This window comes from Lontra canadensis, unplaced genomic scaffold (genome assembly GCF_010015895.1).
Source record: "Lontra canadensis isolate GAN:19392208 unplaced genomic scaffold, GSC_riverotter_1.0 scaffold35, whole genome shotgun sequence".
In the NCBI taxonomy this organism is placed as follows: Eukaryota; Metazoa; Chordata; class Mammalia; order Carnivora; family Mustelidae; genus Lontra; species Lontra canadensis.
Window position 1 is genome coordinate 10,910,132 of NW_022631029.1, and position 23,715 is coordinate 10,933,846.

At 39.5% G+C, this 23,715-nt stretch overlaps 1 protein-coding gene across 5 annotated transcripts in view; it reads right to left on the reverse strand.

Moving 5' to 3' along the window:
• Window positions 1-23,715, reverse strand: part of SFMBT1 (Scm like with four mbt domains 1) — a 115,435-nt gene that overhangs the window by 52,591 nt on the left and 39,129 nt on the right. The window contains exon 1 of one of the 5 annotated variants that reach the window (XM_032868296.1): window positions 15,473-15,540. The exons of the other annotated variants lie outside the window; for them this stretch is intronic. The gene's annotated coding sequence lies outside the window, so the exon portion shown is untranslated. Of the gene's footprint in view, window positions 1-15,472; window positions 15,541-23,715 lie in introns of those variants that run through there. 5 annotated transcript variants of the gene reach the window in all.

Here is a 23,715-nt window from a genome sequence, read left to right on the forward strand (position 1 = left end):
CTGAGCACAGAACCGGACGTGGGGCTCGATCCCAGGACCCCAAGATCAAAACCTGAGCTGAAGTCAGATGCCCAACCGACTGAGCCACCCAGGAGCCCCAACGTTTGTGACTTTTAACAAATGACCTAACTCATTTGTGCCAATGGCACCCCTTTAAAAGAGGGAAAACAGTACTGTACCTACTTCAGAGGACTACTATGTAGATACGTAAGACAGTGAACAGCACTAAGCACGGAGCTGACCACACGATAAATGCTGAATTAATGTTACCTTTATACAATGTTGACTGATTCAAGTTCCTACGGCACTAACGTAGTGCATTACCTCTACAGAGGACATCCTGTCACTTCATCGGGGGTCTGATGCAGCAAAGCCAAGACTACATAAATATCTGTTGGTTCACTAGGCTTTGAAGATGTCATCTACTGCTTATGTTCATAAACTCTTGGAATATGCCAGCATATTTTGTGCAGAGAGCCACCAAGTGCAAAATGATTACACACACACATATATATTATATATATATATATATATATATATATACACACACACACACACACACACACACACACAAGTGAAGTTTTAAAGCCAAGGATAAGAAAAAGTTGGGAAAACCACAAGTCTTATGAAGCTGAGAGCTAAAGCTATGATATATTTTTTTAAGATTTTATTTATTTATTTGTCAGAAGACAGGGAGAGGGAGAAGACACACAAGCAGAGAGAGAAGCACACTTCCCGCTGAGCAGAGAGCCCAATGCAGGACTTGATCCCAGGACCCTGGGATCATGACCTGAGCCCCTGGGATCATGACCGGAGCCGAAGGCAGACACTTAACCGACTAAACCACCCAGGCATCCCTATTTTTTCAATCTTACAGCATCACTAAGATTTTAACCAATGAATGATCAGTTCAGCATCTTAATAGGATTAGGAGAAATAAACTCATGAAGCCATTTGCTGTGGAACATCTGTAAGATCTCTTTATTGCTGTCTTTCTATGCAATGAGGGGAAAAAACAGTAAAATATCCGGGAGCCTAGAATATGGAAATTTAATTCCTTTTTCATTTATTTCCTTTTATTTCATTTATTTCCTATTCATATTAAATTGCTTTACTTTATTTTACCATTGATTTTGGTATTATAATTCCTCTTGTGGTGACCAGAACACATTATTCATTTAAATAAGTTCTCATGAACTAACTATCTGAACCTTGCTCATCTTATTTAGAATATTTCAGTGAAATAAACAGTGCCTAGATACTTAAAAAGTGCTCCAAGAAGAGATACTGAAGCCGGTATAAGACATACTAAAAGCTAAGGGTACAAAATAAGCCTTGAAGTCAAAGACACACATACACACAAAACAAAACAAAAATGAAAATGAGACCCAGGTAGAATAAAACGAAACTGAATTCACTATTTCATGTTTGGAGATACATCAGTGTAAACCCATGGAACACTTCTGTTTTAACAGCTTTTTTAAAAGACCTAAAAGCCATATGAACAACAACCAGCCTTCATCTTGTTTTGGCTTACACATGCAGTCCACACCCTAAGCCTCCACTAGCCGGCTTCTTGTTAATGCACTTTGTCTTTAAGGCTAAGACTAAACACTAAGTAAGCATTATGTGAAGAAGTTACAACCCAAGAGAGATTTCTGTAGGAGAGAGCCTCCACCAAAATCATTCAGTAAGTCCAACATAAATAACTTTTAAAGCATTAGTTAGAAGAAGGAAAGAAACTCAGAGTGGCTCTAGAAGTATGTATCCAGTTCATATAGTAGTTACAAGAAAATACTTTAATTCAATTAAGTATTTACCAGGTAGCTAAAAGGAAAATTCCCATTGAAATGTTTAAATTTTCACTCTTGTCCCTCAACTTAACGGATGGAAGTCCAGGATTAATTTCAAGTATGCTGTTAAATATGGTAAATGCAAAAAATTCAGCAAACTCGATGCTCCGTTTTGTGCCTATTTGTAAAGTAAATGCCCTTGACAGCAAATGCTAGTGGTAGAGTCACTGTATTTTTTCATTCCCCAACAGATGTAGATTTCTATGGCTTTTCATGCTCCACAACAGTCAATCATTACTCCCTGACCTCATACACACCCTATCTGACAGGCTACCTAAATTAAACGTTTTGCTTCCATCTGTCAAATGTCATGTAATTTGATTACTAGGGATAGAAATCTTCTATTGTTTCATTAAGTTGTTTATTGCTGTTGTTTTTAACCCACTGCTCCATGTCTAACTAGGGAAATTAAAAAAAAATAAATTAAGTCTAATAAAGTAAATCTTAGCCACTCACATCATCTAAATTAAATCTGACCCTAACTTCACTTTTCTATGATTATGTAAACCCAACACAAGGCACATCTATCTCAGTTAAACAAATCAGTACTAGTGAATTTATAAAACCAATAAAAGTTTTAAACAAAGCCCAGAGCTCAAGAATACCCTGAATTTTTTTTAAAGATGATCATCATCACTGTCAGGAAAATACAAATCAAAACCACCATGATATAGCACCACACACTTGTCAGAACGCCATTATCAGAAAGATAACAAACGTTGGCAAGGATATGGGAAAAGGGAACCCTCATGTGCATTGTTGGTGGGTAAGGGATTTGGTTGCAGCCACCATGGAAAACAGCATGGGGGTACCTCAGAAAATTAAAAATACAAGTAACATATGATCCAGAAATTCCCCTTTGGGGTATTTATTTGAAGAAAACAAAAACATGAACTCAAAAAGATATCTATATTCCCCTATTCACTACAGCATTATTTACAAGAGCTAAGACGTGGAAGCAACTTAAGTGTTCACTGATGGATGAACGGATAAATAATGTGGTGTACACCCACATACACACATGAAATATTCTTCAGGCCCAAGAAAAGAACAAAATCCTGCTATCTGCAACAACATGGATGGACCTTGAGAGCAGTATACTGAGTGAAATAAGTCAGAGAAGGACAAATGCTATATGATCTCACACACAGAATTTAAAAAAATAATAATAATAAAAACCAAACCCCCCCAAAAAAACTCACAGACACAGAGAATAGATGGGTGGTTGCCAGGGATGAGGGGTGGGCAATGTGGATGAGGGAGGTCAAAAGGTACCAATGCCAGTTATAAAATAAATACATCCCGAATATGTAAAGTGCAGCATGATGACTACAGTTGACAACACTGTATCGTGTACTTGAAAGTTGCAAAGAGAGTAAATCTTAAAGGTTCTCATCATAAGAAAAAAAGTTTTTGTAACTCTATGTGGTGGTGAATGTTACCAAACCTTACTGTTGTCATCATTTTGCAATATATTCATATATTAAATCATTATGTTGTACACCTTCGATTAATACAATGTTCTATTTATATCTCAATTTAAGATGCTAAATGATGAGCCAATATTTTAAAAGGCTTGTTTTAAACTAACATGAGAAATTTTTAAGTAAAATATGGCATAAACATACAATGCAATACTACAGGGTCATTAAAAATCGCCTTACAGAAATGTTTTTCTTTCCAATCAAAATCCCAAGAATGTATTTTATTTTAAAATGCTCATTTAAGGGGCGCCTGGGTGGCTCGATCGGTTAAGTGTCTGCCTTTGGCTCAGGTCATGATCCCAGGGTCTTGGGATGGAGCCCTGCATTGGGTTCTCTGCTAAGTGGAGAGCCTGCTTCTCCCTCTCCCTCTGACTGCCTCTGCCTACTTGTGCTCTCTCTATCTCTCTGTCAAATAAATAAATAAAATCTTTTATAAACAAACAAACAAACAAATAAATAAATAAAGCTAATTTAAGGGTGGCACAGTTGGTTAAACATCCAACTCTTGGCTTTGGCTCAGGTCATGATCTCAGGGTTATGTGATTGAGACCCATGTTGGGGGGGGGGGTCCACACTCAGCGGGGAGTGTGCTTGAGATTCTCTCCCTCTGCTCCTCCCACTACTGCACATGCTCTCTCTCTCTTCCCTAAATAAATAAATCTTTTTAAAATGTATGAAATAAAATAAAATGCTAATTTAAAAATGCATCTAAAAGAGAAAATGTACAACCCAGCCACATTTTTGTAAAAGATGATATGTGATGAGGCTAGTTCCTTCTACCAGAATATTAAGATAGTATGGTTCTAGTGCAAGAAAAGATACACACATCAGTAAAGTAAAATGAGGCTGAGAAACAGATGTACGCATACAAGGATACAGCAGGTGATAAAATGGCATCCCATATCAACTGTGAAAGGACTAACACACAGAGTCTTGAACCAGCTATACATTCTAAGAGGGAAAACACTGCATCCTTACTTCATGCTGCCACATAAATAAACTCCAGGTGAATTAAAAGAGCAAACCATAAAAAACAAGACTCCAAACAAATTAAAATAAAACATAAGGGAATATGGTTTTAAACCCTGGGACAGTACAGACATCTTTAAGCAATGAGGCCATAAAATGGAATATTTAAAAATATTTAAAACTTCTGATTGGCAGAAAGATACCATAAACAACTTTAAAAACCAAGCCACAGACTAGAAGAAAATATTTTCAGCATATATAATGCACAAAGGATTAACAGTCGTAATCACAGAAAGCACCAATAAATCACAGAAATAAGTCACAGAAAGCACCAATAAAGAAAAAAAGGCCAAACCTAATGGAGAAAAAAGACAGGTATGAATAGGAATTTTAGAGAAGAAATGCAAATGATCAATAAGCATATGAAAATATGTTCAATGTCAAGGGCTTAAGTGAGTTATTTCTCACTCAGGTTGGCAAAAATAAAAGATTAGTAATATCCAATACAGGTGAAAATATATAGAGAAATGGATGCTGTCATTACTAGTTGAAGAGCACAAATGGCTACAACCCTTTAGAGAGAAATTTTATTCCATCAAAAATTTTAACTTGGATTCTCTACAACCACACAATTCCATTTCCAATATCTGATTCAGAAAAATACCCAAAGAAAATAAAGAAATAAGTAGCATACATTTTCAAAGAAAGAGAAGAAACTGCTATCCCCTCCAGGGCATACACAAGAAACACCCCATGTGTACAATGTGAGGGCCTAAGTGTGTACTTGAACACCATCTACACTAAGGGAGAAATGCGGATGTCAACGTCAATCAGTAAGTCAGGGCACCTCCCTAATGCGAGGGTTAGAAAGAACAGGATAGTTTCTTAGGGACGGAGCTTGTGTTGGGGGTGGGGTATTCCACAGTTTGGGGACTACATAGTAGTTATTACATATACAGGCATTCCTTGTTTAACTGCAATTCACTCCATTGTGCTCCACAGATATTGCAGTTTTTACAGATGAAGGTCTGGGGCAAGCAAGTCTGTTGGCACCATTTTTTCCAAGAACATATACTCACTTTGTATTTCTGTGTCACACTTTGGGAATTCTGGCAATATTACAAACTTTGTGTTATTATATTTGTTATGGTGACCTATGATCAGTGATTATGACTTGCTGAAACCTCAGATAAGGGTTAGCATTTTTTAGCAATTATTTAAAAAAGATTTTACTTTTTGGGGCGCCTGGGTGGCTCAGTGGGTTAAAGCCTCTGCCTTTGGCTCAGGTCATGATCCCAGGGTCCTGGGATCAAGCCCCACATCGGGCTCTCTACTCAGCGGGGAGCCTGCTTCCTCCTCTCTCTCTGCCTGCCTCTCTGCCTACTTGTGATCTCTGTCAGTCAAATAAATAAATTAAAAAAAAAAAAAGATTTTACTTTTTTATTGACAGAGAGAGACAGCAAGAGAGGGAACACAAGCAGGGAGAGTGGGAGAGGGGGAAGCAGGCTTCTCGCGGAGCAGGGAGCCGGATGCAGGGATCGATCCCAGGACCCTGAGATCAAGACCTGAGCTGAAGGCAAATGCTTAATGACTGAACCACCCAGGCACCGCTATGTTTTAGCAATATTTTTAAAGTAAGGTATGTGCATTGTTTTTTGGAGATAGAATGCTACTGCATACCTGCCAGACTATAAAATACTATAATCATAACTTTTATATATACTAGGAAACCAAAAAATTCCTATAACTCATTTTATTCTGATATTTACTTTATTGGGGTGGTCTGGAACTGAATGCACAGTCTCCAGGGTATGCCTGTACCTGTATATGTGTGTATCGCCAAACACACACAAAACTATTTCTACATGTAGACATATGTATGTGCAGAAGCCCTTAAAATGGTCTGGAAGAATACATCCAAGTCACTATCAATGTTTATGAGACAGACTCAGGTATAGAGCAAAAGGGAATTTTTGCTTTATCTGCACTGGATAAATTTTTTAGGATGACAATGTATTCGTATGTGTATTTCTATTACTTAAATTTTTATTTTAAGAAAACACAAATGTATTTATTAAAATGGAAATCTATTCATTTTTTTCAGCAACTATTTACCAGAAACCTGTGTGTTGGGCCCTGTAAAAGTATTAGAGCTCTGTGAGTGCAGAAGGACAAAGACCTAGAGACATGGAAGGAGACAGCATGCCACGCTGAAGGGAAGGCCAGCAGAGGGGTGGACGTCACATGAAGACAACGCTAGTGGCAAATGTAAAATGTTGCAATCACTGTGAAAAACAGTCTGGTAGTTCTTCAGGATGTTAAACATCAAGTCACTATATGACCTAGCAATTCCACTCCTCGATGTATTTCCAAGAGTACTGAAACCATGTACCCAAAAAACATGTACAGGAAAGGTCACGGCATGACTCATAAGAGACAAAAGGTATGAAACACCCCAAATGTCCATCAACTGACGGGTGGTAAATAAAACGTGGTACATCTAATACAATGGAATATTATTCAGCCACAAAAGGAATGAAGCACTGATATATGCTATAAGTTAGATAACTGAAAATATACCAAGTAAAAGAAGTCAAACATAAACGGCCACATATTGGCAGGTGGGTGGGGGGCAGGGACAACTGGGTGTCCGGCAGTAAGGTGGGCACGTAATGTAATCAGCACTGGGTGTTATGTGCAACTGATGAGTCACTAAATTCTATCCCAGTAACTAATAATATATTATATGTTAACTAAACCGAGTTTAACTAAAAAAAAAAAAAAAAATTTTTAAGAAAAAAAAAAGGCCACATACTAAATGCTTCCATTTGTATAGAATGGCTAGAATAGGCAAGTCCATCGAGACAGACGGTAGATTAGTGAGGCTGCCAAGAGCTAGAGGGAAAGAATAATGGGAATGGGGGGCGCCTGGGTGGCTCAGTGGTTTAAAGCCTCTGCCTTTGGCTCAGGTCATGACCCCAGGGTCCTGGGATTGAGCCCCACATTGGGCTCTCTGCTTAGCAGGGAGCTTGCTTTCCCTTCTCTCTCTGCCTTCTTGTGATCTCTCGCTCTCTGTCAAATAAATAAATACAATCCTTAAAAAAAAAGAAGAAGAAGAAGAAGAATGGAAGGGACTACTACCGTATACAGTTCTCATGGGGGCAATGAAACATTCTAAACTTAGATTGTCACAACAGCCCAGAACTCTGAATAAAAACCATTCAACTGGATCGTACACCTGAAACTAGTATAACATTCTCTATCAACTATAAACACTCCACACGGCTGTACACTCTAAATGAATGAATTTTATGGTATATAAAATATCTCTTTATCAAGCTGTAAAAAAATTAAGTCATCTGTATTAAGAACACAACTGTGCTTTTAAAATAACATTATTTCTTGGGGCGCCTGGGAGGTGCCGTCAGTTAAGCATCTGACTCTTGGTTTCGGCTCAGGTCCTAGTCTCAAGGTTGGTTTCCGCTCACATCATGGTCTCGGGGTCGTAGGATCAAGCCCCACCTTGGGCTCCATGCTTATCGCAGAGTCTGCTTGTTCCTTTCTCTCCCCTTCTATCCCTCCCTGAGCTCTAAGTTAAATAAATAAAATCTTTAAAAGAACATTATTTCCATTTTCAAATACAGAAACCAAGAACAGAAAAGAGACAAGAAATCTGGGTACTATTTGGATATGCAACAGAACAAGGAGAATGTAGCTGTCATTGGTTTGTGTTAGTTAAGGGAATGCTATGCTTCAAGTGATAAATTCCACATCACACTTGCTTAATCCAAGACATTTCTCAGACAGCAAAAGTGCCAGCAGGTGTTCCTGATGAGCAGGCACCTCTCCTCCACATGGTAATTCATCGGGCCAAGCACCTTCCACCTCACCACTCTGCATCTTGAACACAGGCTCCCCAAACCATCAGGGGTAGGGCTGTCATTCGTGGAGCTTTCCTTGATCCAGGCCTTCCACCCACATTCTACTGTTAAAATTTGGTCACACGGGGCGCCTGGGTGGCTCAGTGGGTTAAGCCTCTGCCTTCAGCTCAGGTCATGGTCTCAGGGTCCTGGGATCGAGGCCCGCATCGGGCTCTCTGCTCTGCAGGGAGCTTGCTTCCTCCTCTCTCTCTGCCTGCTTCTCTGCCTACTTGTGATCTCTCTCTCTCTGTCAAATAAATAAATAAAAACTTAAAAAAAAAAATTCAGTCATATGGACCTCGTCTGACTTCAAGGGAAGCTGGTAACTAGAAGGCAGCACTTCCCGCCACTAAATACAAGTGTTTAGAATTAGTACTACCACTTTTTAGAACTTCCATTAGTAGATAATATCAGCGATTTTGTTTAAAGAAGGCTCTATGAGTCAACAGTAGTGATACGGATGAACTGCCACGGAACTGCAATTAGTCAATACATATTTACTGAGCACATATTATCCGCCATAGACTGTTCTAAGTAAACAGCGTGAAGGAAACCCTGCCCTCGTGGATCCTACAGTCTAGGCTGGGAAGGCAGATAATAAAGTATAAAGTGCGCTGAACGACGATAAAAGGGGGGAAATGAGGCAAGGAAGGAGGACACGGAGTTAACGCTTTCAAAACAGTAACCAAGGCCTCAGTGACGAGGTGACATTAGCCAAAACCTAAGGGAAATAAGAAGTGGGTACCTGGGGAAGAACATTCCAGACAGAAAGCGCAAAGATCCTGAAGTGGGAGCTTGTGTGGCACTTTCGAGGCCACTGCTGTTGGAGCAGAATGATCAAGGCAAAGATGCCAGGAGATGAGCTCACAAAAGTACGAGGCACCAGATTATATACAAATGTGCAGGTTGCTGTGAAGATTTTGGTTTTGAGGAAGCCACTGGAGAATTTTGAGCAGAGAAGAGACGTAATCTGACCTATCTTTCAAAAAGATCACTTGAGAACAGACTGTTAAGTGAACACAAGCAGAAGCCGGAAGACCAATAAGCAAGATCCTAGAACAATCCTGGCAAGTGTGCTAGTGGCCAGGTCCAGGGGTGGAAAGGTTTTGAGAAGGAGAGCAGGGAAACTGGATGGGGGGTGTGAGAGAAGAGCAGGGTCTGGGCTGATTCCAGTTTTTTGGCCTCCAAAACAGGATGAAATTGCCACTTGGGGGTAAAGTCTGAAGGAGGAGTGGTCTAAGGAAGAAAAACCAGGGGTTTCAGTAGAAAATCAACCAATATGATTAATTTCTTCATTAATAAAGTTTCGCTCTTTGAGTTTTCAGGAAAACCCTTTTTTACCACCAAAAAAAGTATAATTATTACACTCTTTATGTGAATAGTGTTCCCAATTTATAAGCTATTTTCAAATGGTATACTTCATTCAAGTCTAATAAAAACTCTTCAAGGGGCATCTGGGTGGCTCAGTGGGTCATAATCCCAGAGTCCTGGGATCAAGCCCAGCGTCAGCCTCCCTGCTGCTCAGTGGGGAGCCTGTTTCTCCCTCTGCCCTTCCGCTTGCTCATGTTTTCTCTCTCTCTCTCTCTCTCTCTGACTCTCTCTCAAATAAATAAAATCTTAAAAGAAAATCTCTAAAATAGCTAGAGCGGCTTCTATCCTGATTTCACACCTTGGGAACCTTCTTGTCAGCTTCAGTCCTGCTCTCACACTTCACCCTTTTTTCTAGGTTTACTGATCAGCCATGAAGGCATTTCGTCACACTAATTCAGTAATTTATGCTGTTTTATTGTTTAAAATCCTAATTTCAAAACCCATAAACTTCCCATTAAAACTTCAAGGTCAATTTTTCCAACCTTCTTTATTACATGTCTTTAAAAAATGTCAAGCATAAATAATTTTTAAAAACTGATTCATACTATAATGAAGTTGGAAATCTCACACCAACCAATTTATAAATCCCTGATTCACAGTTTTAAGTACAACCACTTCACAGCCCTGTTTCCTTAGCTATTGCTAATTAGTACCAGAGTACCAAGCACTGTCTCTACACCAGACAACAAGATCACTAAATCATAGTTTTGAAATTATTTTTCATTGTACCAAGATATGACAGAAGCATTTAAAAATCAACTCTGTATCTTTATGTTACCTTAGAAAAGCGACAGATCTTTTAGAGTTCAAATATTATCATATTTTTCATGGATTATGGGCTTTACTTATAGGAGCACATGTTCAAACAGTCAATATGTCTTATTCTGATTAAATAAGGAGGTATTTGATTCACCAATAAACACTGCCAAAAATGTACCCATTTCAGCAATATTATAAAATGATTACATGAATAGGCTATGTTCAGTTATGAGAAGCCCTGAAACTTCTATAATCTCCTAGTAGCTATTTCTCCGCCTCTTCACGTCAAGTGACAGTTCAGAAACTTCATTCCTACTCAACAGATGCTTGTTACCATTTATCTAAAAAAAAAAAAAAGAATATTTGAGTACCTACTCCGTATGTGCCTAGCATTTTTTGTGAGTTATATACTAAATAAAGCACTGCCCAACAGTATATGATAAGCGTAACACAAGTGTGAACTATTTTCAAATTATATCTTATTTAAACCTAACCATTCTACTTATCCCATACATGATTCCCCCATTCTGCAGATGAGAAAACTGAGGTTCAGAGAAGCTAAATAACCAGTCAGTTCATTTATTTTTTTTTAAAGATTTTATTTATTTATTTGACAGAGATCATAAGTAGGCAGAGAGGCAGGCAGAGAGAGAGGGGGAAGCAGGCTCCATGCTGAGCAGAGAGCCTGATGCGGGGCTTGATCCCAGGACCCTGAGATCATGACCTGAGCTGAAGGCAGAGGCTTTAACCCACTGAGCCACCAGGCACCCCCAGTCAGTTCATTTAGTAAGCAAACAAGGGCAGCATTTGAACCCTAGTATGATTCCAGACCCTGAATTCCCCTAGACTTCCAGGTTTTTCTCAGAGCTCAGGTGGTAAGGACAACTGTGACGTATGCTTATACCATAAAGTGATGGCTCCAGATGATATATACTCTAGTTCTTTATTATTCTAGTTAATTTATATTTTATATTTGATCTTTATATTCTAGCTCTTTATTATTTATTCAACTTCAAGGTTCTATATTGTTCTAGTAAAATGGTGAGTAACCAGGATTCTAGATGGCACCTAAGTGTTACCATCTGTGAACTTCTTCTACAACGCTATTTTAGTAGGACCTTACACTAGATTAGTTCATATGAAAGGATAAAAGCCTAATTAAAATGGGGGCGCCTAGGTGGCTCAGTTGGTTAAGCAGCTGCCTTTGGCTCAGGTCATGATCACAGGGTCCTGGGATCGAACCCCATCTTGGTCTCCCTGCTCAGCGGGGAGTCAACTTGAGATTCTCTCTTTCTCAATCCCTCTGTCCCTCCACTTGCTCTCTCTCTCAAATCTTTAAAAAGTATCTCTGAGTTACTGAATACTTGTAAAAAGAAATAGAAGGTCCTTATCATTTTTTTAAAGATTTATTTATATGACAGAGAACAAGCAGGGGGAGTGGGAGAGGGAGAAGGAGGCTCTCCAATGAGCAAAGGAGCCCAATGCGGGACTTGATCCCAGGACCCTAAGATCATGACCTGAGCCAAAGGCAGATGGTTAACCAACTGAGCCACCCAGATGTCCTAAAGGTCTTTATTCTTTAAATGAAATGATAATCAAACTAATTTCTAAGTGTTTCTAGAGAAAAGGATTTAAAATAATTTATTTAATTTATAACAGTTCAGGGGCACCTGGGTGGCTAAGTGTTTGCCTTTGTTTGACTCAGGTCATGATCTTGGGGTCCTGCAATCAAGCCCTGTGTCGGGCTCCCTGCTCAGTGGGAAGTATACTTCCCCTCTTCCTCTACCCTCCCCCATCCCACTTGCTTGTGCTCTCTCTCGCTCTCTCTCTCAATAAATAAGTAAAATCTTAAAAATAATTTTAATTTATGACACTTTACTGTTTCAACCGTTGTACACACCTAGAAACCACTTTCTTCATATCACTTCACGAAATTAAGCCCAGTCCACATTCAACTCTCCAATTCGGTACGGTAACTCCTAGTAGCCCGGTCAGTCCTTTCCTCTCTTCCCCTTGCCCTGAATCCCAGATGTGCTCAGCACAGCGAAACCCTGTTCCACATAATTGACCCACTCAACCAGTCAACCAGACTCCTTGCTGTCAGGTAACTATTCTGGGCCTTCTGTGTGGCTGTGTGACCCGGTCCTGGCTACAAGAGAAGAGAAGGTCTGCTGGGAGCTTCTGGGAAATATACACTGATTCCCAGTAAGAGAGGCAAGATAGTTTCAAAATATCCCGAGTCTTGGTAATACCAACCCAATGTTCACCTTGCAATAGTACCTCCTACAACTTAGGTTAGCAAACACACTGCATTAAAATGTATACAGACCACATATTCTACTTCTCTTGGGGCCTGAAAAACTTCCAGTGCCAGATGTGGGTATAACACTGGCAAGTAAACTCCATGCAGACCATTTCATTCAACCAATATTACTGAATGCCTATTCCATGCCAGGCTCTGGGCTGGGCAGGAGGGTAGAGTAATAAATCAGATGAATGTCCCTGCTCCTAAAACATAGCGGATATTTATGAATACCTGCTCAATTAGTGAACTACAAATTCAAATGATTACCGAACCAAACTCTGGTAGAACAAACTATTTTTAAATTGTAAAACTTGTAAGTTTAACTGAAACTAGTATTCAAATAATTTTATATATTGTACGGCTAGACCAAGCAGCTTTTGCTATATGTCCAAACACACATACTTCTTTTTTGGATACCAGAGAATATTTAATGTGATAAGTACTGGCAAGCAATCATATTTATTATAAGCAAACTGGAGAATTTCCGATGTCTCACCAAAAAAAATATGTATGCTAACTGAAAGGGAAAGTGCCCCTTTGGCATTAATTTTGCTAAGAAATATGTTTAAAGAATACACTAAATACAGAGAAGTAGTCAATGAAAATTTAAATCAAAATTCAAAATCTGCTTTTCTCTCCCTATAAATTCCTAGTGGCCTTAGACATGATATTACATTTGCAAATTCTCTGGTACATGAACTGTTGGAAGTAATATAAAAGCCAATTATATTTCGCTAAAAGCAGACTATTCTCTTGAAGAAAATGAAAAACAGCAGAAGCTAAATAATGAGTAGAACTAAAATTGCTCTACACAAAGTTCAGCACCCTAAATGTCTCAAAAAAGATCACTCAGCAAAACCAGCAGAGGTGCTCAGAAGGGAATTCAGGTCTCTTTGACTTTGTGCCTTTGTCCTCACTGGTTGAGCACATGCTTCTCTGAACAGCAAACAAGACAACTCACAGCTGGGGAAAGGGAAACTGAGAATGGACCAGATGAACCATAAGAAGACCTGGCTAAAATTCCCCAGGCCCACGCTTACTAGCTCAGCTTCCTTATCTGTTAAATATGGAATATACACAGATTGAGGGGTTGTTGTGAAGACGAAATAATTTACATAAAATATGGCACCAAACAAAATGAAATTTTTTAGGGGTTAACTTAGCCTTCTAAAGGGGAGAAAATCAAGGGGCATGAATGATCAACACTGTATCAAAAATAACTAGACAGTCCTGATAAGGAAGCATGTGGCCTCAGCAGCCAGACTGGGGGTGTACGTGGCTGGCTCGGGCAAGTTATATAACCAGTTTATGCCTCAGTGTAATCATCTATAAAATGGAGGTGTTAACAATTGTACCTATCGCATAAAGTTACTTTTAGCTTATTCAATCAATTAATGCATGCAGAAGTTTATAGCACAGCAGGCCTCAAAGCATAGTGGCTCTTACTGCTTTAACAAACCTCTCAGTAGAACCATGATTCCCAGCCCCAGTACTTGAAACACCCTCATTTTTCTTACCCAGTATCCTTCTAACACCTCCTAGCAAAGTTATATAGTAACTTTTCTTTAATTAAAGTACACTTCTTTAATAATTATTTGATGCAATGGGAGGACACTGAGTTTAGAGAGAGGTCAAAGGGCTAAAAAAGAAACTGTGATAAGCAGCCACCATCAAAAACCTTAGATCCAGGGTGCCTGGGTGGCTCAGAGGGTTAAAGCCTCTGCCTTCAGCTCAGGTCATGATCCCAGGGTCCTGGGATCGAGACCCACATCAGGTTCTCCCTTTGGCGGGGAGCCTGCTTCCTCCTCTCTCTCTCTCCGCCTGCCTCTCTGCCTACTTGTGATCTCTGTCAAATAAATAAATAAATAAAATCTTTAAAAAAAAACAAAACCAAAAAACCTTAGAACCAGCAGGAAAGCATATAAACAAAGCCTTTGTCCCCAGGCGAGTGAAGAGGCTTCTTCTTTCCCCCAGAGGTTTGGAGAAGAGTGGCAGGCAAGCTGTGGTGACTACTGTCTCCAGACCCCTGGGAGGCTGCCTTTTGCCCATTAGTCACCAAACTTTAAACTCTACTCAATCTCCTCAAAGCCTTCAACCCAAGGTGTCATCTTAAGGCAAGATACTTTGGGGGTTTTTCCACTTTATTTTGCTGCATTAAGCACACAGGTATTTTTATAAAGCTTTATGTCAGACTTTAAAGACTCCTAGACTATAATCGCATGTGCTGCACAATTAATTCATTAGGATATTTTAAGACTTACGGCCCTAAAAGAAGCAGACTATCAGTTGTAAATGTAAAGGACCTTTGGATAGGCTCTGCCCCTCAAAATCACTATAGGCACCTAAACAGCATGTTCAAGTAAAAACCAGTCCCTCAGGAATGCCTCCCAACTCCTAGGCAATGATGCTGCCCCCCTGGGGCATCCCTGGGAAACCCTGAGTCTGCGCAAAACCCCCGGGCCAGCATGTCATCGTCCACAAACGTAAAGAGGCACGCTGAACATTTAATAACGGTGATACAAGGAATAAGGGTAAGCTTATTTAGAAAAAGAATAAATTACTTAGAAAACAAAACAACTCTTTGGTAACTTTTAAAATAAATGCTTCCAGGAAAGGAGTAAACCTCTGGTTACTACTAGAAAAAGGCTGGGACACATGTTACATCTGTAAAATAATTCAGAGCAAAAAGTTAAATAGGCATAAGGGGGAAAAAAAAAAGAGCCTAACTTACGCTAATTAGGAAACTAATTAAACTCACATGTAAGATGTAAAACCTTAAAACCCCAACTGGCAGACCAACAGTCTCCTTACCTGTTCTTCTGGAGCTCAGCGGGCTGCCTGGCAGCCTGCTGTCTCTTAAGTACAGAACTCAGCCCAGCTCACTGTTTGTCTCTGCAGACTGCGATACCCACACAATCCACAGTGAACTTCCTCTGAAAACTAGACGTGCTTATGTTAAATACACAGAAACTTTTGGTTAAATCTACTCCTTTTAAACAACAACAACAAAACAATGCCTCCTACTCCACTTTCCTATTCTTTGTCTAAAAACAATGTTTTTTCCTACCATTAAATTATTATTTAAGAAAACTTAAATACAGTACTATAAAGATTGCTAGTTGTCCAAGATTAGCACTTATCAATTCTACTTTCTAGTGTGTTGTACAAAAATATCTACATAATTCAATTCTTAATAATACTGACTATACTAAGCTAATTTTCATATTATAGAAGAAAAAATAGTTTTCACAAAATATAAAACGACTTTCCTTCTTGGCTAAAACTATAACTGAAACAGAGACAGGTGCCTGAAGTCATCAAAGCTAGCTGACAAGAATTCAAAATTTTATTTGCAAATTAACACAATGTAGGCTCATTGCAAGTGAACAGTTACTGATGTCTCTTTCAGAGGGGCAAAATTTCTAGCTCTGTGTATGAAAACCGTTCTGATTTATAAATATTTATAAAAGTGTGGGATGGGGGCAAGGGCAGAAGGAGGTTGTTAATTTTAATTGTTGTGTTTATAACTGTTGAGAAAATAAATGAGCTAGCTGGTGAAAACATGCATTCAGGAAAAACATCATCATCAAGGTAACTCAAAGCACACACCCTACACCATTTATGTGTTTCTCTTCACTATTTTCTTGTAAGTGGTGAGATTATAAATGCAATACTATTCTCTACTAAAGCATAAAGGAAAAAAGGAAGTCAATTCAGTTGTCTAAACTCACATTAAATCCCTCCACAACGGTCATGTGCAGATAAGCACGAGCTCAGCTGCATCGGGTTTGAACCTTCGTGGCCTCAGCCAGACTACGAGAGACATGACCCTCGGTCCTCACTGACCAGGAAAGCCAGTGCTCGCAGAGGCCTAATGTCAAATCTAACTACCAAAAATCATGAACTTACTTCAAATTCCTCTCAAAACAATGTTTTAAGGGGAAAAAATCAATAAGCCTTTCAAGCAGCAGAGTGATACTCTTACCTGAAGCTTTAAAGAAATGTCAAATTCAGACTGCCAGTTAGTTAGACTTCAAAAAGCCACCTTAACGAACAGTCTGGTCAAGAAAGTTTTCCTGACTTTAACAGATACCGTGGTGGGAACTAAATATCATGGAATCTGGGCCTTTTTGGAAATGGAGACATCTGTGAAGCAAACAAATAACCCAACAAAACAGATCAGTGCCATGGGGCTGGCCCAGCCAACCCTGCAGTTTCAGAGGGTGTTGATGGACTGGGGTGAAGTACAAGGAGAAAATAACTTTTCTACTTTACTCCAATGATGAGTGATGAACTTTAACACACAGTTTTCCTTTTGCTCACTTCCCCCTCAAATAAATGCTTTAATGCTCCTATCACTCCCATTCTCAAACATTTGCTTAGTGCCATCAGGAACTACACCCTGTGCTGCACTTTCACATATATGAACTCAACTGCCTGGACGATTTAAAAAAGAAAAAAGATATCTTTTTTTGTTTCATTAAGTAATGGAGATTGGTGGATCTAAAAGTTGGGAGACACTTCAACAGGTGGCACCTCGTCCAGCGGTCCTCATAGTTTTGTGGTTATCTACCCACTATTCTCATGCCCCAACACTTCCACAAGGAACACCTCTCCTTTAACCCAGGGTGCTTCTCTAGCACATTCTTCTCCACGCATCCTTGAAGAGGAATTTGTCCATTCCCTGTCAAACAACATCAGTGACACAGTGACAGAGAGCTCCCAGGAACACCTTCTGGGATAATCTGTTCCACTTCTGAGCTGCTTCACCATAAAGCGTATCCTTCAACTGCCCCAAATTCCAAAGGCTTCTACCCAGAGGTGTTTCCCACTCACAATGTGTCTGCACCCCATTCACACAAGAGCCCTTCACACAGCCAAAAGAACTAACAGTCCTTCCAAAGACAGGTTCGAAGTTCCCTCACCATCCTGGTCTTCCTGTGAAACACAGTTCAGTTTATCTGTATTCCAACAGAATACAAAAAGATTTAGTTAAAGCCTTAAAATGATTTTGATTTCACTTTAAATAGCTTGCTACTTACACATGGCTAGGCAAAATATTTCAAAGCTAAGTTTGCTCAGTTAATTAGACTTTGAGCCTGAGATCGTGGTAATCAGGCTTGTTGGAACAAAGAACTCTTCCTTTCTCATGGTGTTCCTTTGAAGTCAACCAATCACAGAACTACAGAGATGCCCTCCCAAAAAGGACATATAATAGCCAATGGGTACATGAACAGGTGGCTCAACATCACGAATCTTCAGGGAAATGAAAATCAAAACCACAAGGAGATATCATCTCACACGTGCTAGAATGGCTAGTACCAAAAAGACAAGAAAGAACAAGTGTTGATGAGGGTGTGCAGCAAAGGGAACCTTTGTGTACTATTGGTGGGAACATGAACTGGAGCTGCCATTTTGAAAAGTATGGAGGTTCCTCAAAAAATGAAAAATAAAACTACCATATGATCCAGCAACTCCACTTCTAAGTATCTGAAACAAAATCACTACCACGAAAGATCTCTGCACGGTACAGTCCACTGCAACATAAGTCACAACAGCCGAGATATGGAAGCAACTGATGTATCCATCAATGGATCAATGGATAAAGAAAATGTGGTTACACATCTACAACAGAATATTCTCCAGCCATAAAAAGGAAGGAAATCCTGCCATTTGCAACATGGATGGACCGTAAGAGCAGTGTGCTAAAGGATATAAGTGAAAGACAAATGCTGTACAATCTCACTTATATGGGGAATCTAAAAAAATCAAACTCATAGATTCAGATTCAGACAGATTCGTGGCTGCCAGAGATGGGGAGGCAAGGTGGGGGAGGGGTGTGGTGGACAAATGGGTAAAGGTGGTCAAAAGGTACAAACTCCCAGTTACAGTATAAGCAAGTCCTGGGGATATAATGTACAGCAAGTAACTAGATTAACAACACTGTATTATATATTTGAAAGCTGCTAGGAGAGTAGATCTTAAAAGCTATCATCATAAGAAAAAATGTGTAAATATGTGGGGTGACAGACATTAAACTTACTGTGGTCATCATTTTGCAATATAAACATATATCAAATCACTATGTTGTACACCTGGGACTAATACAATGTTATATGCCAACTGTATCTCAATAAAACTGAGGGGGAAGGAATTCTGATGTTGATACCCATAGCTACTCTTTAAGTCAGGGTCTTGGTTATTTTCTCTCTCTAGTCCCAGTTCCAAATAGATACTCAATAAATGTCTGGAAGGAAGAGAAAAAGGAATGTGAACTTAACTCTAAAGCTGAGAGATTTGTTTGTGTGAGAAAGGAAAATCTATGCAGGTCAAGATAATGCAGAGTGCAAAATAATTAACAATTACAAGCAAACAGGCTGGTAGCCTATGTAGAAACTCAGAATAAATATTGGGGAAATTAAGTTTCAAGGACGAAATCTAGCCACTGGTACTGAGGAGTTCAAGGCACTGACTTAATCATTATATAATTGGGGGAAACAGTAAAGATCCATTTAGTAGAAACTGTATTACCAAGGTCAAAAAGACTTAACAGTAAGACTGACCTTGAAGCTGCACTAGCAAGTTATTGCCATACTCAAGTAATTCATGTCTGCATCTCCTTTGGGGTGAAGATTAGTTCCAGAGTCTGGGAAGAAGCTGGCTATCTTGGCCAGACCTCAGTAAGCATATGAGGTTATAACTGTCAAAGTAGAAAGCTGGATGGAAACGAAAGCCACAGAAGGAAAAGGAGCCAATTCTCAGGTGATCTAAGTTGGCTGCAGCTTGGTTTGCGATTTTTAAATTTTCAGATTCCCAAGTCTGAGCACTGCCTTTCCAGGAAAAAAAAAAAAAAAAAAAAAAAAAAACAATCATTTTGCAAAACCAAAGTACTTTTCAGGAGAAACTAAGAAAAATCATAGATAGATTCACATCCCTACAACATAAAGGGGAAAGTAACTAAATACACATTCCCACACAGAATGCAATTCTCTTCCTCGGAAACGACGAAAGTACCTTGCGGCCCTTCCAGAGGAGGAGCCCTCCAGCCCACCTGCATCTCAGGGTGGGCCCTTCCTCAGTCTCCAGGACTTGGCGCCCTGCCTGGCCGCGGTGAGCACACAGTCTATGGTCTGCAGAATAAAATAAATGGGGAAGGTTCTGTCATCTATTCCAATAGAATTCGAGTCTCAACTCTGAATACTTCTCATAATCATCCTTTAATTTTTTTTTGAAGATTTTATTTATTTATTTGAGAGAGAGACAGTGAGAGAGAGCATGAGAGGCAAGAAGGTCAGAGAAGGAAGCAGACTCCCCGTGGAGCTGGGAGCCCGATGTGGGACCCGACCCCAGGACTCTGGGATTGTGACCCGAGCTGAAGGCAGTCGCCCAACCAACTGAGCCACCCAGACACCCAATCATCCTTTAATTTAAAGGGTGCCAAGAAACTAAAATAATTATTGAAAAGCATCTCAACTCTGAAAATGTGCCATGTCTTACCAGTTTAAAAAAATAAAGAATGTATAAAATATCACATAAATAAAGAAAAGAGACCAAAAAACTCTTTTCTAAGCAAAAGCCTTAACATTTATAAACTCCAACTAAAAACCCATAAGAACCTGCAGTTTTTGCACTTCAATCCATATGCTAAATAGACACAGTTAATTATAGGTATCTTTGGCAGTATTTTTTTAAGTTGTTTTGTTTTGTTTTTAAAGATTTTATCTATTTATTTGACAGAGAAAGAGATCACAAGTAGGCAGAGCAACAGGCAGAGAGAGGGGTGAAGCAGGCTCCCCACAAAGCAGAGAGCCTGGCGCGGGGTTGGGGCTCGATCTCAGGACCCTCAGACCATGACCTGAGCTGAAGGCAGAGGCCTAACCCACTGAGCCACCCAGGCGCCCCAAGTTTTTCTTTAAGTAATCTCTACACCCAACCTGGGCTCACAACCCTTAGATCAAGAGTTGTGTGCTCTGCTGACTGAGCAGGCCAGGCGTCCCACTTAGGCAGTACTTTTTACTTGTGACATCGCCGTTACATCTGATGCACTACGTAATACATAAAGTCCATTTTAAAATAAATTACTTTCAAGTGGACTTAGTAAATACATGACACACACTGGCTGCTCTGCTGCACTACGGAAACGCCTGCTACATTCACAGCAGTGACCTGCAAAACACGTGAGCTCTGCGCGCCGGCACTAAATGTCTACAGCCCCAAGGGCTGGTTCTAGGCTGACCGGTTATACACAAACCTCCTCCACCCTTGTCCACTCCCTCTGCTTAGCTCTGACCATTCTGGGCATCTGCTCCATACAGGTCCTTTTATTCGAGGTGCATCTACTTGCAACATGCTACAAAGTTATTGTGACATTAGATTAGTATTTAAAACAGATAAAATGACAGCCAAAGAAAGAAAAAAAAAATCATCCCATTTGGGAAGAATTGTGAAAATGATGTTAACGACTAAGACACAAAAAGTGAAAAGTATGAATAGTAAAAGCATAATCGAATTTACATTAACTTTGTAACTTTTCTTATTTATAGTTAAAATCAAGGAAAGAACAGAAAACCATTTCATCGCAATAAAGCAGCGTAAGAGACAGAGCATCATAAATCAAAGCTGTAAAAAAAGAAAAAAGCAATTACTCTATGCTCATTACAAAATACTACACTGGAAAAAAACACAGTCGAGATTATAATTCGCTCTTATAAAGCAATCATTGACCATACATACAGTCTTTGCCTACAAACGAAGAAGCCAAGAAGAACACTCTTAAGCAGAGTTCCCAACAGAAGGGTTTGTTCAGAAGACATTAATGCAGAGAGAGGGAAAAAACCCTCAATTTGCTAATTAGTTGAAACTGTCTGCCAATTCAACTGGGAAATGGTGCATTAGAAAAAATACCTACCACAAACAACTTGCTAACAGAGTCACTGCATTTGTAACTAAAGAGATCGTACACAACTGTACCACTGGATAACAAAATAGAAGAAAAAGATGTTTAACAAAAGTAATCCAGCTAATAAAGGATGAGGGAATGACAGACTCTCTAATAAAATCAATTAATGGATCTAAGTGTTGACCATCAATAGCAGCTTACATCAATCGCAAAACAAAAGACAACCTGAGGGGCACATGGAGGGCTCAGTAGGTTAAGTGTCTGACTTCAGCGCAAGTCATGCTCTCAGAGTCCTGGGGTCCTGGGATTGAGCCCTGCATCTGGCTCTGTGGTCAGCTCTCCCTCTTCCTCTGTCCCTCCCCCTCCTCAAGCTCTCTCTCAAATAAATGAAATCTAAAAAAATAAATAAATAAAATAAGACAACTGGAAACATTATGTGTCCCCTGATGGACAAATACAACACCAGGGGGAAAAGATCAAACCAGAATTGGATGGAACTTCTAGATCCAATAGAGAAGTCAGAAGAACAGGATAAGTGTCACCCTGGTGATCTCAACTTTTACTTCAGGCCATACATAAAAACTCAAAATGAATCATAAACCTAAATGTAAGAGCTAACAGTACAAAAAAAAAAAAAAAAAAGAGCTAGAATTATAAAACATCTAGGAAAAAACAGAAGAAAATCTGGGATTGGCAAAGATTTTTTTTTTTAGATATGACCCCCCCCAAAAGGCACAAACAATAAATAAAAACTCAATAAACTGTATCAAAGTTTAAGCCTTTTTGCTTTGCAAAGATTCTATTAAGCAAAAAACAAGTCACAAACTGGAGGAAAAAATCTGCAAAACATTTATCTCATAAAGGATTTATATACAAAAACTCTTACAGGGGCGCCAGGGTGGCTCAGTCCGTTAAGCCACCAACTCTTGGTTTTGGTTCAGGTCAGGATCTTGAGGTCGCTCGCATTGTGTCCTGGCTCCCTGCTCAGCAGGGTGTTGGCTCCCCACCACCCTCTCTTTCTTCTGCCCCTCCCCCACTCTTGTTCTCTCTCTCTCTCTCTCTCTCTCTCACTCTAAATAAATAAATCTTAAAAAAAAAAAAAAACACCAAACTTACAACTCAGTAAACAATCTAATTTTTTTAAATAGGCAAAAGATGTGAATAGACACTTTAACAAAGAGGACGTATGAATGGCAAATAACCACATGAAAAGATACTTCCTTAGTCATTAAGAAAAGCAAATTAAAACATCAAGGAAATATCATTACATACCAACAAAAATGGGTAAAGCCAAAGACTAGCAATAGCTAGGGTTCACAAGAGACTGCGGCTCTCACACAGTGTTGGTGCAAATGGAAAATGGTACGGCCACTCTGAAAACAGTTTGGCAGTTCCTTAAGATCTTCTTTGAAGCTGTATGTTTAAATATAGTTACCATACAACGCAGTAACTCCACTCTTGGGTATCTACCAAAGAAGGATGAAAACATAACCATACAAAGACGTTTACACAAGTGTTCACTGCTATGAGCAGGAAACAACCCAAATGTCCATCAATTAGTGAATGGATAAACAAAATATGGTGTATCTAACAACAGGATAATTCCCAGCAATAAAAATGAGTGAACTACTGATGCATGCAATAACAGGGATAAATTTCAAAAACATCATATGAAATGAAATATGCCAGACAGATAAGACTACATACTGTGATGATTCTATTTACAACAAATTTGTAGAAAAGGCAAAACTGTAGAGAAAAAAGCTTATAGGGGCACCTGGCTGGCTCAGTCAGCAGAGCATGCAATTCTTGATCTCAGGGTTGTGAATTCGAGCCCCAAGTTGGGTGGAGAGATTACTTAAAAAAATAAAATCTTAGGGGCGCCTGGGTGGCTCAGTGGGTTAAAGCCTCTGCCTTCAGCTCAGGTCATGATTCCAGGGTCCTGGGATGGAGCCCTGCATTGGGCTCTCTGCTCAGCAGAGAGCCTGCTTCCCTTCTTCTCTCTTTGCCTGCCTCTCTGCCTACTTGTGATCTCTGTCAAATAAATAAATAAATTCTTAAAAAAAAAAAGAACCTCTCATTTAAAAAAATAGTAATAATGATAAAATCTTTTAAAAAAGCCATCAGTGGTTGCCTGACACTAGGGTAGAGGCAG